At 39.6% G+C, this 16717-nt stretch overlaps 1 long non-coding RNA gene across 1 annotated transcript; it reads right to left on the reverse strand.

Moving 5' to 3' along the window:
* Positions 1-1279: 1279 nt before the first annotated feature.
* LOC124619543 lies at positions 1280-7262 on the reverse strand. Its single transcript, XR_006980093.1, has 4 exons — positions 7072-7262; positions 4336-4400; positions 3940-4080; positions 1280-2061 (listed from the first exon to the last, which is right to left on the reverse strand). It is a non-coding gene; the product is annotated as an uncharacterized LOC124619543 (long non-coding RNA).
* Between the last annotated feature and the right edge of the window lie 9455 nt (positions 7263-16717).

Here is a 16717-nt window from a genome sequence, read left to right on the forward strand (position 1 = left end):
CAAAAAGAAGTGCCTACCCTCTGGTGCGCTGTACGCTGAGCAGCCTCCAGCACCATATTAGTAAAGAGGCCACCAACCTAATCCTGCAGCATGAGCACAGCTGCCGTTGGGTTGCTCTTCCTCTCAGTGTCCCAGGAACAAGATACGCCTGTGCCCTGTGAGCAGGACTGTAGGTAGCCCAACATTGCATTGTAAATAAAGATATTAGGTACAGTAGTGCCTCGCCACTGAAGTAGTAGTCAGCTTAAATGTACCCAATAATAGAAAAATGGGTAAATTTTAATTTTATGCGTATTCAAGAACATAGTGATCAGTGACTTTCTAATAACATTCAACTACCTCAAAAAAAAATTAAAAATTTTATCTTTCAACATGAGCTTTAAAAATGATAGGTTGAAGGATAGGTACAAAAAAAATATTGTACTGGAACGTAGAATAGTTATAGTCTGACAGTGTTCTAACATCATGCAGTTCAATTGCTTACACCCTGAGAGCAGACCGACATGGCAGAAGTTTGTCTGGAAAACCGAAGGTGCCAGATGTACAGAACAGCCACCAGGATGGTAAGATGTGCTGTCTATGGGCTGATAGCACTGAACGATCCAGGTTGCTGCCACCCACAAGAATAACAGCTATCGGTCCCCCCAGCAAATCTTGCACCACGCGTAGAACAGCAGCTGGGGTTAACGAATCGCCATCACGCTGCCATGTCGACAGTACTACCTGGACATAAAGAGCCTCCATCCATCTGTGACCCATATGCAGGGCAGCTGCCTTTGCCCTGGGATTTCATTATAAAGCTACTGCTTGCACAACAGCACATTACTAGTTGAACAGTCATTGGTTAACTGTACCCCAATGATAAAGAGCCCCTTTAATAACACTTAAAATGGATGTGTCCACAACTTGCCAGGAACATATTTTAAAGGCAAATAGTAAAAACTGTAAGAGTAGAGAATAAGTGGTATAAAAATATACTATTCTGTACTGCAGAACAGTAATAGATATTTAAACTATCCCTGCAGTGATGTCAAGTTTCTTTAAATCAAGTACGGCCCACTTTACATTTACTTAGTAAAGAGTATTAAGTATGAGAATATTTTCAACTTTTGTGGTCCCGTCCTCATCAGTTGCGCGTAATACTACGGTATATTGATAATTTTCACTTATGGACCGTCTGACAGCAACTGAATAAAACACAATTTTAGTGCCATACACGTTTCGCCTTTATTTTTCTGCAAGGCATCATCAGTGGCCTGGAATATGTACATATGTTAGCTATTTTATTTACATTTGCCTTGCAGAAAATAAAGGCGAAACGCGTATGGCACTAAAATTGTGTTTTATTCAGTTGCTGTCAGACGGTCCATAAGTGAAAATTATCAATATACCGTAGTATGAGAATAGTTCTCTCACAAAAAATGTGACTCTGACAAGTTATTTGCCCAGAATGATGGCTGGGTTCATTACCAAATGAACTGATGCTCTGTACTCAGTATACTACATTCCATAAAATGTAAATTACTCTGGTACTCTGGCATAATCCGAGTCCCATGATCTGAATAGTTGCTAATCTGACAACACCCATATTGGCTCTTGTATGTCCCATTAAGAAGGCTCTCAGGCTATCTACAGCCTGGACATATACTGAGGCCAGAGCACCTGCACACTGAATGCACCCTTACGGAAAAGTTATCATGGGTGCGAAGGCATCCCGCAAATAGGCTGTCAGGATATTTTAAAGGCCCTGGTTGCAGAGGAGTTGGCAGTGTCACCAAGTTCTCTTTGAAGAGCAGCTGCTGGATGGATTTAACCCCAAGTGTGGCACAGGGTTTCCGTTGTCCTTGCTGTACCCCAAATCGGAATGACAGACAGTTCAGGTGGGTCCCTCGAACTGGTCTGCTGTCCACTGACAGCGCCTCATAGGTAGCTGCAGGCACTACTGCATCCCCAGAAGAGATGTACTGGCGTATCCATTCTGACCATTCGACATCCAATAGGCAGACTGCACTCCATAAGCAGCCACGGGCTAATAGCAGCACTCGATATGCCACCAGTCCACTGCACCAAACAAACAGTTGTTGACGCACAAGATTCATATTAACTGACAACAGTTAACTCCACTATTAATAAACCAAAAAATGTTAACACGGAAATCTAAAAACAATATGACAGCTGATGTACGACAAGTGAACCATATGTGTAGTTCATTGTATGGAGCAACATTGTTCCATTAAGAAAAGTACATCAACCAATCAAAAAGTGTAGGAGATGTAATGAATGATATGCATGCTGTACTTAACAAGAGGCAATTTCCAGTACCTACTAGCAGCCTGCCAATACACACATCACCATAAGTGGAAAGACATTACATAGAGGACAAACCCATAAATGCACTTAAATGCAATATCATGCTTGCCTTCCAACTCTATACTACCAAGTAGTGACAAACTGCATCAGCTAACATACAGAACCTTTTTGTAACTGCATGCTAAGAATTAATATTGAAGCCAACCAATGGTCTGCTGCAACCAATATATCTTTGCTTCTCTAACATTGTGCCATAAACCCAGAGTTTTGCTAACTTTACTAATAGATCTACAATATCTCACGTACAAATTCTATACACACCACATAGTCCTGTAAAGGAACAGCACACAACCCGATAAAGTATGACAACAGCAATTACTACGGTGTGCAGACAACTGACTACTCTTTCAATAGAAGACAAAACAATCCAGCATTATATCTGCCTGTGCTTTAGTATATGTAATTGGCGATTATTAACATGCACAAAAAAGAGAAAGCTTCCATCACATGTGTTGGTATCAAGCCTAAGCCTCAGCTATGCTGCTTCTATCTGCCTCTCCCTTGGGGTAGATAAATAGGTATTATTATCTGGTAGAAAACAGAGAGCTTTCACAACTTGTACTGATATTATGCCCAAATATCAGCTGTGCCAAGAAGCACAGCTACCAGTACTTTATGAGAACACTGCTAATGACAATGCTGTAAGAAAGCAGTTTTCACCCAATGTCTACAAGTGATAACCTTAAAACCAAGATACTGCAAATGAAATACTCAAAAAATGCTTTTTTTTATTTGAGCAAAAGTAAATTTGCAAGTGATACGCAGCAGTCATATAAATGGAAATCAATTTTTAAAGGCAACCATCATAATATGGTCTAACATTGGTTCAAAGTTGATGTGTTCTACATCTCTATTCAAACTGAACTACTGCTTTGAACGATACATCTATTACATGCAAAAAGAATTAAACTCGGTTTTATACATGCAGTGACAAAATAAGACCCATCTCAGTTGAGGACATGTAGTCTACTGGTTGCTGGACTACCAGTTTTGATCAAATCCTAAACATAGCTGACACAACAGCCACCCACTCATTAATATCAACAGGAAGGTACCTTAGTGAAATAGTTCTAAACTTCACAGTTTTCATCCACAGAAACTAACCTATTAGATTCAAAATATAAATCAAGATTCAGACTAAAATCTTAACAAGCTGACTGATAGTCTTCTCGACAAGAGTTAATATTCCAATGGAAGAGAACAAAATACAATCATTGTGAACATTATTTAATAAGTAAATCATAGCAGCATAATGGCCTAGCCCATATACAATTTTAATTTCAATAAAGTCCCTTCATTTTCCACCATCTTCATGGTACAATATGGCACCATAAATGTGATTAAATCATAATGGTTGCCTTTTCACACCCTCAACATAAAATTGTGAGACCACACAATTTCAGATCTGTAACATATCTGTCAATCTGATGTAAGCAAAATTTATGTATTGCTCAAGCTGCACATGAGAACATCCAATAGAACAAATATATTAAAACTGGCACTACAAATGGATAGCTTTTACTAAAAACTAGCTTGAACAAGTGTACGATATTTATTTCGCATATGTACCTTTTAACTCAGATGTCAAGTAAATGAGAATAAAAGCTGATGTTCTAGCTCGAAAGTCTTGAGAAGCCTGGGTACCGCCATCAGAAAATTTGAAGAATTATCATGGTAACAGGGCTGACACGATGTAGTTAGAAGGGAAACCTGGTGACGAAGTGACAAGACAATATTATAATAAACATTGCAAATTAGGCCTCAATGTGGAGGATCAGGATAGGAAAGTAAATGAACAGCATTGAAATCAAAGTAAACAGATTGATCAAATTTTTCTTGTTTATTTCCCGAATACAGTTGTCTTACATATGATCTAGTACTATGTTTTAATCAATTTTCTTTTACAAAACAAGTGAGTTTCATCACAAGTTAAGGTTAATTTACATTACTCTAATTAATACAGACCTGACTTGAGAAAACCATCTGAACCTTCAACCAACACCATCCTTCTGCCATCTCAGTATTCCACACTGTAAAATACAACACAGAATATTGTATCTCTTTGTTATATGCTAAGTCTTTCTAAATAAGACACTTCCAGTTATTTTTTTTAGTAGAACAGAAATGCCTTAACACAGTGATACTGGAATGTTCTGTATACTGTAGGGAGGGGTAGATATCTTTAGTATAAAAAAACCTACATTCTCAAGTTTTCAAGAACATCCAGAATTTCAGAATGCACTTATGTGAGATCATTATTTCTGTCCGTCTGGCTCACAGTAATTTGGATAATATGACCGGAAGAGGGAAAAAAAACATAGATCTATCCAAAGTAAGAAAATGTGAGCTAGTCTATTTCACAATACCCCCAAAACTCATTCCATGTGGACACATGGAATACGACCAAGTAGCACTTGTAACACTGTTGAAAATTTAGGCTGAGTGCAGCAGACTGCAAAGACTCAAAGTTGACAAACAAAATCAGGTTTAATGATGGACAGAGGCAACTTTACATTCCCAAAAATTTTAGACTATGTATCAAGCATAACTACTAAACTATATTACATATCAGTGAACAAATAATCCATGGAAAAAAACATGAAAGTAAAATCAACTATAGCTTGTAAGTAAAAAAAATTATTAAACCCAATAAGATTGAAAAGTATATGAAAAACACACAGGACTATGGAAATAATTATCATTGCGGTATCACAATTCCAACAGTTTGAAGGAAACCACATATATTTATTGCAACAACCCCGAGCAGTAAGCTTGATGGCAGTGAACAGGGTGGGGGAGGGGTGGGGGAGGTGAGAGAGAAAGATGTACTTGAACAGTTATAGTTGTTGGAAATGTCTATAAAGTGGGAAGAAAATATAATACAATCAAAAACTTTTAGAGGACCAGTATAAATGACAAACTCCAAAAATGACAGAACTTTTCAATGAGAGACGACAACAAAATTGTTGAATTGAGAACAAACAACACTAAGGCTATGAAGATTGAGTGCAGCAAAATAATAAACCTTAGAAAAATTGGGAAGAAAATACTGGTAAAAATCAGAAAGAAGAGCACGCAACATCGTCAAAGCAAGAGTACACAAGATGGCCGGAAAAAAAGTAAGATGGCGGATGCATGGGGTACTAGCTGCCATTTGGTGCAGACTGTAGAAGGTGAAGTATCTCTTTAACAGCACAAATTTACTAAACTGAAGGTTTTCCTGGCATTCAAACAGAACACACTCACACTAAAAAGTAAAGCATGAGGCAGATTTCTGTTCACTGGCAGAATTCTGAGAAAATACGTCTACAAAGGAGACTCCTTACAAAACAATTTAGTATCCCACCTTAAAATATTCATCAAGTGAGTTTGGGTGTGTGGTGCATGTGTTCGTAACAGGGTGGAGGCACAAGAACCAGCACTAACAATGGATACTGAACAAAGGATAGCATAAATTGTCACACGTATGGTTGATTCATGGAGGAGTACAATGAAATTGTTGAAAAACCTGAATTCGTAGATGCTTGAAAATATTCACAAACTATCCATAAAACCCGTTTCACAACGTGCATCAAGTGAGGAATCTAGGTATATACTATAGCTCCTATATATCATTCCCATAGGAATCAAGAGCACAAGAATTAAGACTAATTGCAACGTCCACAGGGGTATTTCAGTAATCATTCTTCCCAAAGCCCCTATACGAATGGGATAGGAAGCAGCCCTAGTAAATCGTATATTGGGAAGTACACAATGCCATATACTTCACGGTTTGCATAGCGTGCATGGAGATAGACAAAACATTGACATTGCTGACAAAACATTGATATTGCTACTGACCATTCGTAAGAGCTTAATACAAAGCACAAAAACAGGTTTTGCATCAGCATCTGTCTGTAGATCTTCCGCTTGCAACAGTTTATATCGGGGAGCAGGCTTGCTTCTTCCACTCCCCACGCATCATCTCCAATTTACTACAGACAAAACGAATGTGAATGAAGGTACAGTACGGTTTATGCATGCTATTTTTACGGCAGCATCAGTCTATGAATGTATTTTTTATATTTTATATCCACCCACTACGCCCTCTTTCGGAGGAAGTTAGTCTCCAGTGTTACTGCGCTCACATTTGTATAAAAAGCGCGCGCACACACACACACACACACACACACACACACACACACACACACAAAAAGAAATGAAAAAATCGTATGGAATTGTTGGCCGGGAGGCCCCCATTCGAGGGAGTTCCGTATACACTCCAATCCTTTAAGGGCTTGTCGTAATTTTTGTCTTTACATCCGCCGATTTCACATCTGTGAGTGCGGCTGCAGACGATAAAACATAGCGAGGAAGTCGCGATGTATTCCCAATACGAGTATTAAAGATCGAAAAGAATAAATTACAATGTACAGAATTTCTCTTGACAAAATTGCGCGATACCCAAAAAATGTTGATGACCTTTTAAGGCAATTGATACTTTTTATAGTAAAAATCTGCACTCTGAAATTTATAACGCACTGTTATCTGACTTTCTTATGCACTTCAGAATTTATCCCTCCGTGTAAACTCTCACTAAAACAAAGGAAGGCAAGAAGCAATGTTAAATGAAGAATTCGCCTAGGAACGGATTTAAACTTCTCGTTGGCGATGGTCGGACTACGGTTAGATTTGGGTGATAGAATCGTAGAATCCACTTACCTTCATCGCCGCACAATTCGCGCCCGCACATCCGCAGTCCTCCATCTTCTCGCAACTCCCGTTGCCTACGCCCTTGTTCGAGTCTTTTATCTCGCGCTACTGTAGTTCGCTACTGTACTACTCCGCGTGCCGCATACAAAGTAGTTCCCTATTTTAACGTACAATCACTAGCTTTCAGCAAACAGTGACACTTTCTTTGGGTTTTCCAACCGACACCACCAAAATGTTGCTCAATAATTTGTAACAACAGCACTTTATTGAACCAAAAAATGGATTTCCGCTTTTCGCTAGAAGATTCGCTGGCGCAGGCACACTGGGTGCGTGGGCCAAGCGGTTGCGCTATTGACGTCATACTGTAGCACACAGAGTGTGAGAGAGAGAGAGAGAGAGAGAGAGAGAGAGAGAGAGAGAATCTGTTTGTGGACAGCAGCTTCTCATAATTCGTTTTTATGTGATTCCAGTTTTTGTTATAATTTGTCGAAAAAAATATTGCAAAATTTGGCGATTATAGTATTTTATTATTTAAACACGAGATTTTCTTTCCGTCCGCAACTTTTATAAGATTATTCTATTGCTGCTGCAGTCTCCCGTTACGAACCACACCTCCATACGATTTCTATGTGCATTTACAGTGTGAAGAACCGTTGTTACAGCCAGACATAGTAATCCTCTTGATTGTACTGCCGTCTTCATTGAAACAATTCAACTCAAAACCAAAATGGAAGGAAATAATTTTTCAATCCCAGACAAATTCGTCTCCGTAAAAAATGCAAAAATCTACAAACGAATATTCTCGAAAATCGTATCACTTTCGCCTTTCGTATCTGTGAACTGTGCACAAAGAAAGTGTTTGGATTTAATTACCGCAAGAAAACTGCCGCATTTCTTGATTTCCCTTGGAAAAAATAAGAACGGTTTTCTATCCAATCTGCAGTCAATTAAACTGCACGTACGTAAACGAGGTTAATCCTGGAAATCCGCTAGACCACACTGTAATACAACAGAGGCGTTTTGTCCACAAATACTACAAAATTACGTCAGTCACAGTTTGGTACCCATTTCAGCCCAACTGTGTCCGCTTTCTGTCGTCTGCCGCTTTCAGTGTTCAGTTTAGCTATGCAGGAGGTTTATTTAAAAATGATACAGTCGAAGAGCTATAGAAGCGTGAGATTTCACTCGTTTTCAAGAAGCAAATATCTTACCAAGTTAAGAGCATCAGTATAGTGTATGTATTTTCATTTCGTGAACGATGTCCGTTTTCTGGTCCGCGAGAGAACAGAATATGAATTGTTATCAGTATTGCCCATTTTTTGCTTTGCTAGCTTTTCTTAGAAGAAAGATTAAGGAAAGGCAAACCTACGTTTCTAGCATTTGTAGACTTAGAGAAAGCTTTTGACAATGTTGACTGGAATACTCTCTTTCAAATTCTAAAGGTGGCAGGGGTAAAATACAGGGAACGAAAGACTATTTACAATTTGTACAGAAACCAGATGGCAGTTATAAGAGTCGAGGGACATGAAAGGGAAGCAGTGGTTGGGAAGGGAGTAAGACAGGGTTGTAGCCTCTCCCCGATGTTGTTCAATCTGTATATTGAGCAAGCAGTAAAGGAAACAAAAGAAAAATTCGGAATAGGTATTAGAATTCATGGAGAAGAAATAAAAACTTTGAGGTTCGCCGATGACATTGTAATTCTGTCAGAGACAGCAAAGGACTTGGAAGAGCAGTTGAATGGAATGGACAGTGTCTTGAAAGGAGGATATAAGATGAACATCAACAAAAGCAAAACAAGGATAATGGAATGTAGTCTAATTAAGTCGGGTGATGCTGAGGGAATTAGATTAGGAAATGAGGCACTTAAAGTAGTAAAGGAGTTTTGCTATTTGGGGAGCAAAATAACTGATGATGGTCGAAGTAGAGAGGATATAAAATGTAGGCTGGCAATGGCAAGGAAAGCGTTTCTGAAGAAGAGAAATTTGTTAACATCGAGTATAGATTTAAGTGTCAGGAAGTCATTTCTGAAAGTATTCGTATGGAGTGTAGCCATGTATGGAAGTGAAACATGGACGATAAATAGTTTGGACAAGAAGAGAATAGAAGCTTTTGAAATGTGGTGCTACAGAAGAATGCTGAAGATTAGATGGGTAGATCACATAACTAATGAGGAAGTATTGAATAGAATTGGGGAGAAGAGAAGTTTGTGGCACAACTTGACCAGAAGAAGGGATCGGTTGGTAGGACATGTTCTGAGGCATCAAGGGATCACCAATTTAGTATTGGAGGGCAGCGTGGAGGGTAAAAATCGTAGAGGGAGACCAAGAGATGAATACACTAAGCAGATTCAGAAGGATGTAGGTTGCAGTAGGTACTGGGAGATGAAAAAGCTTGCACAGGATAGAGTAGCATGGAGAGCTGCATCAAACCAGTCTCAGGACTGAAGACCACAACAACAACAACAGCTTTTCATTTCAGGCGGTCCATACATACAACAGAGGCGTTTTGTCCACAAATACTACAAAATTACGTCAGTCACAGTTTGGTACCCATTTCAGCCCAACTGTGTCCGCTTTCTGTCGTCTGCCGCTTTCAGTGTTCAGTTTAGCTATGCAGGAGGTTTATTTAAAAATGATACAGTCGAAGAGCTATAGAAGCGTGAGATTTCACTCGTTTTCAAGAAGCAAATATCTTACCAAGTTAAGAGTATCAGTATAGTGTATGTATTTTCATTTCGTGAACGATGTCCGTTTTCTGGTCCGCGAGAGAACAGAATATGAATTGTTATCAGTATTGCCAATTTTTTGCTTTGCTAGCTTTTCTTAGAAGAAAGATTAAGGAAAGGCAAACCTACGTTTCTAGCATTTGTAGACTTAGAGAAAGCTTTTGACAATGTTGACTGGAATACTCTCTTTCAAATTCTAAAGGTGGCAGGGGTAAAATACAGGGAACGAAAGACTATTTACAATTTGTACAGAAACCAGATGGCAGTTATAAGAGTCGAGGGACATGAAAGGGAAGCAGTGGTTGGGAAGGGAGTAAGACAGGGTTGTAGCCTCTCCCCGATGTTGTTCAATCTGTATATTGAGCAAGCAGTAAAGGAAACAAAAGAAAAATTCGGAGTAGGTATTAGAATTCATGGAGAAGAAATAAAAACTTTGAGGTTCGCCGATGACATTGTAATTCTGTCAGAGACAGCAAAGGACTTGGAAGAGCAGTTGAATGGAATGGACAGTGTCTTGAAAGGAGGATATAAGATGAACATCAACAAAAGCAAAACAAGGATAATGGAATGTAGTCTAATTAAGTCGGGTGATGCTGAGGGAATTAGATTAGGAAATGAGGCACTTAAAGTAGTAAAGGAGTTTTGCTATTTGGGGAGCAAAATAACTGATGATGGTCGAAGTAGAGAGGATATAAAATGTAGGCTGGCAATGGCAAGGAAAGCGTTTCTGAAGAAGAGAAATTTGTTAACATCGAGTATAGATTTAAGTGTCAGGAAGTCATTTCTGAAAGTATTCGTATGGAGTGTAGCCATGTATGGAAGTGAAACATGGACGATAAATAGTTTGGACAAGAAGAGAATAGAAGCTTTTGAAATGTGGTGCTACAGAAGAATGCTGAAGATTAGATGGGTAGATCACATAACTAATGAGGAAGTATTGAATAGAATTGGGGAGAAGAGAAGTTTGTGGCACAACTTGACCAGAAGAAGGGATCGGTTGGTAGGACATGTTCTGAGGCATCAAGGGATCACCAATTTAGTATTGGAGGGCAGCGTGGAGGGTAAAAATCGTAGAGGGAGACCAAGAGATGAATACACTAAGCAGATTCAGAAGGATGTAGGTTGCAGTAGGTACTGGGAGATGAAAAAGCTTGCACAGGATAGAGTAGCATGGAGAGCTGCATCAAACCAGTCTCAGGACTGAAGACCACAACAACAACAACAGCTTTTCATTTCAGGCGGTCCATACTTTTCTGTTTCTATAAGACCATAGTCTTTCTTAATACATGTCCTATCGTGTGTCTCTTCCTTCTTGCTATTAGACACCGCAATTGTCTCTACTCTCCTACACTTCTTACTATATCCTCATGTTTCACCCTGCAGATTCAACTTATTCTTTCGATACTTTCCCTCATCCACATCATAAATGCTAACACCCTTGCTCTATTTTTGTTCCTCATTCCCTACGTTTCAGTATCATATATACAAAAAAAAAAAAAAAAATTCACTTAAAATCTATAGCTAACTAATATATAGAATACAGGGGGGTCAGAAGTGTATGAAAAGATTGTAAAGGTTTTGCAGGGAAGGCTCTGCTGTGAAATAGTTCTCATGGAAAAATATTCGATGCGTCACACCGAGTTAATTAGAACTGAAATAGTCAACCAGACCACTGCGTGTTCAAATTCAAGCTGCTTGCCAGATGCGGTTTATTAGTGTCGGTTGTTTTCAGAGCCTAAATGATAGCACACGAGACTGCTTAGCCTTTGGCTCGTGTTAGATTCTCACTACCGTCCCATGTTTTTGTATCGCTCTCTTGTTCGGTTTTGGGAAAGCAGACGAAGCACACTTTTGGCGACACTATCTCTGACAGGCCGCTGTAATTTGCGTGCTGTACAGCCTGATTGGCTAACATCAACGCAAATTAAATCGGAAACTGCGCAACGTATCAATTTTGTCTTAACAATTATTTCTCAGCACAACCTATTCTGCAACACATTTACAAGCTTTACGCATCAATTTTGTCTTAACAATTATTTCTCAGCACAACCTATTCTGCAACACATTTACACGCTTTTCAAACTTTCTGACCGTCCTGTACAAGCAAATTTTGAAAATTCTACGCTCTGCTTGTCACTGAAGTTCCTTGATGTGATACAAACTGTAGTTGGAAGTGAATACATTTTTAGAACTGGACGCAGATAGTGGAACATACCCTGGAGAACCAAAGTGTTAACTTAAGTACCGATAATGCCACACAATTTAATAAACACACTTTACGGATCTGCATAACATAAAATAAGACATTCAGGGAGACTGGGGTAACTGCATTTACGTTGGTATTTTCTTCTGCAACTATTGCTATCAACCTTTCCACAAGATGACAAATACTAACCAAACTTCTACAAAACGCTCACCTGACTAGTTACTCTCTAGTCTCTACGTTATAAACTGCCTAGAGCACCACAAAACAAGATTTGAACAAGTCGCCGGTGTTTGAAAGGAAGGTCCTTCGTAAAATCTGCAAGTCCGTTGTCTATGCAGAAACCGGAGAATGAAGAGTCCGTACAATGCGCGAGTCTACCATCTACACCAAGAACCTAGGGTCGGTATTGAAAATACAGTGTCTGCAGACGGCCGGTGGGCAAATATAGTATTAAATGCTGAAATGACTGTTACCAGACCCTTTGGAAAATCCCAAACATGGTGGGTGAACTACAGTTCGAAAGATCTAGAGCAAATAATACTACTGGATGGATGTTAGCAAAGAGCATTGGACTAAAAGACTTGGAGGCCATCTCGCAATGAAGCTCGTGATCCTGTGGGCCTGATGGCGGCAGCTAAATAACTAACGAAATTGACAAATTCATGGCACACTATGTGACACAGAACATTAGATGCACAAGATGCACAAGAAAAATCGTAAAATGTTTCATGCGATCGGAGCTACATAAATATTTTGTGAAGTTGACAATCTGTCAGTATGCCTCCGACACGCGCGTCTGGCCATCCTGATTTAGGTTTTCCGTGATTTCCCTAAATCGCTCCAGGCAAATGCCGGGATGGACCCTTTGAAAGGGCACGGCCGACTTCCTTCCCCATCCTTCCCTAATCCGATGAGACCGATGACCTCGTTTTCTGGTCTCCTCCCCCAAAACAACCCAACCCCTCCGACACGATTCTCACGCGGTTCATGTTAGGTTTTGTTTTTTCTTCTGTACGCTGATATAAAGGATATTCGCCTATAGACCGGATGCCAGTAACTGATGCAGAATACCGATTTGTTCACGCTAATGTTGGAGCGTATGGGAACGACTGTGATTCTAATGTTTTTCAATACTGTTAATTATGGAGATCTATCATCAACGGCACCATGGATCTAACAGCGGACAAGTGTCTTCCAGGCACACAGAATCCCAAAATGCCTTAGTATCTCTTAGAGATGACGCTTTCGGCTGACACAAGCCTCTCCTCAAACCGTACAGTGGACATACTTCGACAGTGGACAGAAGGATCTACGACTATCGTGTGTGTGGAGCTCGCAGGTACGTCGAATGCACTTTTGGAGTACTTAGGAACAAATGGAGAATCTTCCACCGCTTAATTAACTTGGATCATGACTGTCCTAGAGGTACAGTGAAAGATTGTGTAGTTTTGCACAATTTAGTACGAGACCGAGATGACGCTGAAATGGAAAACACGTTTTTCATCTCGGGTTTTGAAGATGTCCCCTGAGGTGAAATGAGGAGAAATCAGGCAACTACTTTAGCCAATAATGTAAGAGATGTGTTGAAAAGTTACTCCATGAACTGACTGTTTTCTAAAATCTGATTAATCTTAATACTTATCTCAAAAATGGAGTACTGTATTATAATTTGATATGTATTTTAAAAATGTCATTGGTGATTTTCGAAGTTTTCAAATCATTTCCTTTTAAATTTCCTCAAATTCGCAGGAGTTTACCAACTGCCCTAACGCCTTATTCGACAAAAATGAATTTCTCAATACTTATCCAATTCCATTTTTTAGTGACGTAAAATTCATCAAAGTAGTTGAAAATTTCAACACAAACGTCTTTCTACGCTTCGCGCGCCTTAAATTTATCCTTATATTTTTCACATGTTTTGCCCCGCATCACTTCTTTATACTGCACTGCAGAAATCAGCCAATCCATGTCAGCTTATGGGAAACCGATCATTTTATCAGGAAAACTGCGACAACAACTGTCGGAAAACAGTAATAAGAGACAGTTTTTGAAGAGATTCATTCTCTGCGGGGTTAAAACAAAAACTGAACCGTGCGCGCATGAACGCCTTGATAGTTTTCTGCTCCCTGGAACGGAGTTCGCACCTCTCAGATACCTGATGAAACCTCTTCGTGTCGAAGGAGTGATCGGTGTTCTGCTGTTTCTATTGGGCACCAAATAGAAACCGATGCACCGCTTCACATTTGTCGTCGTCGGCACCGACCGAAAAATAACCAAAAACGAACCGAACCGAACGGATACGTGTTAAACAGACCTACAGGGATATAGCAATATAATGTAATAAAGACGGTATACAAGTCCCGCTCTATAAAAGTAACACATTTTACCATTTTCGCTTACATCAACTTATGTGCACAGTATCTTAGTATCGGACTGTATGTAATCAAACACTAATATTAGGTTCAAATTGTGAGTGAAACACAAAGAAAATTGTTAATTTGCTTTCTGAAGAAAAAGTAACAAATCAGTATCCTGAACACAGTGCGTGTCACTAAAAATTTAAAACAGTAACATGCAACGAGTAATCTGAATTAATAAAACTAAAAATTTATAGGCTGTAAATTAATGACTGGTCCGTTGACAAAAATTGCAAATGAACCGTAAAATTGATTGGTATCCATAGCATTTAGCATGTTCTCATTTTCCACAACCGACTCATCTATACCGTAGTTCGGACCCACCAAACTCACAACGTTAAACATATTTATATTTCGTTAGGAAACTGATGAGAAGTGTCACATTTCTCGATAATTTTCCAGATTTTTCTTTCGTCAGTATCTACTCACAACTTGTCTTCAAAAATTATTAGTCTTCTGCTTGCCTCCTTTGGCTTATTGGGCCTGCTTTTCTGTGTCTTAAATGTATATTCCTTTTTAATCTTGTGTGAAAACCCTCCTCTCTTTTCCTGCTGCTTAGACTCTTTCGATTTACTATTCATTCTTTCTTCTATTTAGCGTTCTTTTCATACCCACTTCCATCAATGTTGCTTTCATAGTGTTTCTCTGCAAAAAATTGTAAAATACTGTTTTGGCTCTTGAAGCTTTCGATTTTTCGTTGCAACATATTCCCAGACGAGGAGAAATTGACAAAAAAGTTCAATACAAAACGGACGCAGGAGGCTGCGCCATTTCTTCATTGCAACCTCCATGCGTGGTTCATGGAGTTAATTTGATGTAAGCCCAGAGTAGCAGTTCAGAGTTGATTGTCCTTTGGAATGCCTTTCAGCCTTTCCCCTGATTTTAAGGTTTCTTTTTCTTTCTTTCTTGTAGTCATCTTTGCTGACTGGTTCACAGCGAGGTAATGCAGGTTCATCGTGAGCAAAATCCCTACAACGGTTTTCAGTTTCATCATATATATATTGGAAGACAAAATCCGTATTGTCTTGAAACCAGGCGCAGCCATGTCCACACATAGGACTTCCAGATGCGGTTAATTAAAAAAAAAAAAACAGATTTATGTCATAGATAGTTATTTTGTGGAACGAGGTCTGTTCAAAACCTTCCGGGACATTCGTAATTTCACGCCAATGGTACGTTGGAGAGAAGTGCGGTTGGCATCCCTGCACACACCCGTGTTTAACGTGTAACTTCTGGAAATTTCATTGTTGCATGGCTGTTAAGTTATTGTTCAGTGCTGTACTGAGTAGAACGTTGTGTCGCACAGTTTGCGAATTTCGAGATGGTAGAGTTAAGAGGGATAATGTGTCTGCATTAAATTTTTCAGGAAACTCAAGAAAAGCTTTACAGAAACACATCAAATGATGTATGAAGCCTACGGTGATGAGTGTTTAAGCCGTACTCGGTGTTACGAATGGTTCACTCGGTTTAAAGATGGCCGGACGAAAGTTAAAGATGACCCTCGTTCAGAGCGCCCTGCGACGTCTACCGACGACGTTCATGTCAGGAATGTTAACGAACTTGTGCGTGCCAATTGAAGACTGACTGCCCGAGAGATTGCAGAATAATGCAACATTTGAATTGTATCATGTCATGAAATCCTGACCAGCATCTTGGAATGCATTGTGTTGTCGCCAAGTTCGTCCCACGGCTCATGAGTCAAGACCACAAAGACCTTCGCCTCGCAGTCTGTTTAGAACTTTTGGATCGCACAAATGAGAACGAGATGTTCCACGAGAGAATCATAACTGACGACGAGACGTGGGTCTACGGTTATGATGTTGAGACCAATGTTCAGTCTTCACAATAGATCGAGAAAGGTTCCCTAAGACCAAAAAAAGCTTGTTAGGTCAGGTCAAATGTCAAAGCCGTGCTGATAGACAACAGTGTCACTTCCTTTTATGGACAACTTAGCTGTCTCTCTTGCGGCCGTTCTGGAAGGACAACTCTGGGACATCAAGCTGCCATGCACTGGCATCTTCTGTGGGTCAACTTCGTCTTACAGATGCATTTCTTCACGTGAAAACGTTTCAAGTTCTCACAACGTATTAAAAGAAATCGCCATCTTGAGCACTGCTAGTAACCTTTTAACCCTCCGTCGCTCGCGCGGATGAAACTCGTCATCCACATGACTTTCCTGCTCAATTTTGTCTGACAGGGCAGGATTGAGATCGCGCCATTTTCAGTACCTTTCTGTTAACTCTCCAGCAGATAGCTCCAGTCATTGTTGGCTTTCAGTTACGAAAGATACATTGTTTATGAAACATT

Source organism: Schistocerca americana, chromosome 6 (assembly GCF_021461395.2).
Source record: "Schistocerca americana isolate TAMUIC-IGC-003095 chromosome 6, iqSchAmer2.1, whole genome shotgun sequence".
NCBI classification, from domain to species: Eukaryota; Metazoa; Arthropoda; class Insecta; order Orthoptera; family Acrididae; genus Schistocerca; species Schistocerca americana.